Source organism: Bidens hawaiensis, unplaced genomic scaffold, assembly GCF_021521415.1.
Source record: "Bidens hawaiensis isolate Kalapana, Puna unplaced genomic scaffold, B.hawaiensis_p1.1 tig00061994_1, whole genome shotgun sequence".
In the NCBI taxonomy this organism is placed as follows: domain Eukaryota; kingdom Viridiplantae; phylum Streptophyta; class Magnoliopsida; order Asterales; family Asteraceae; genus Bidens; species Bidens hawaiensis.
In genome coordinates this window covers 15,340-16,355 of record NW_027506499.1, presented here as the reverse complement: position 1 = coordinate 16,355, position 1,016 = coordinate 15,340, and positions in this window count along the sequence as shown.

Here is a 1,016-nt window from a genome sequence, read left to right as displayed (position 1 = left end):
TTGGACTTATAATAAAATGGATTAATTACAAAGAAGCCCTCGAACTTTTTAAGTTAGCAAATAAAATAATAAATTAGAATTATAATGAAAAATGTGCCAGGTCATATCGACCCCAGCCAGGGGCCCTACCCCTTGGACCCTGCAAGGGGTCAGCCCCTAGAAATCTGCTGCCAGGGGCGCTGCCACCAGACCCCCGTTCGTTGAGGATTATAATTAAACTAGAAACACGATATGGGTATAGATAGATAATCGATATGTGAAATTGTTATATAGTTAGTCACGCATAGCTAAAGAAAGGAATAACCGTAAACGATGAGTGTAATCACATTCAGGTGAGTTTCTAGCCCCACTTTCTTGTTATGTTTTCGGGGCTGTGTGCATATTTGATGTGAAGTGTAAATACACTTATCTTAAGTGGTAAGTGTATGCTATAATGCTTGATATGATATATATATATATATATATATATATATATATATATATTGTAAGGCCCCGAACCCGGTAGCCCTACATTGGACGTTGGATTTACTCATAAACACAGTTCTACTATCAGAGTTAATTAAAACTTTCGCAGAAACGTTAACTTTAATCATTCAATAAAAAAACATTCAATCTTTCTTTAAAACATAATATCCAACATCATATTTTAAACACCAATTCTCTTTTATCTTCATATGCCAGCCTTTCAATCCATGCCATGTGCCTCCCTCATGCTAGCTCAATAAACACATTCACATGCGTGCATCCTAAATGTCAGCTACGCTGAGTGAGTTCTAGTTTATCAGGCGACATACAATACATACTCATGACATACATACATACATACATACCGAAGATACATATCCATACTTAACCAGTTACCCTACTACCATACATACATACATACATACATACATACATACATACATACATACAATCACTAACCTCAGTCTACCGAGAATACGTTCATAGTCCACCGTTTATACACGTACTCAAGGTCGTGAACACGTAAAAGGTCCGCAGTCCTTACCTATGTT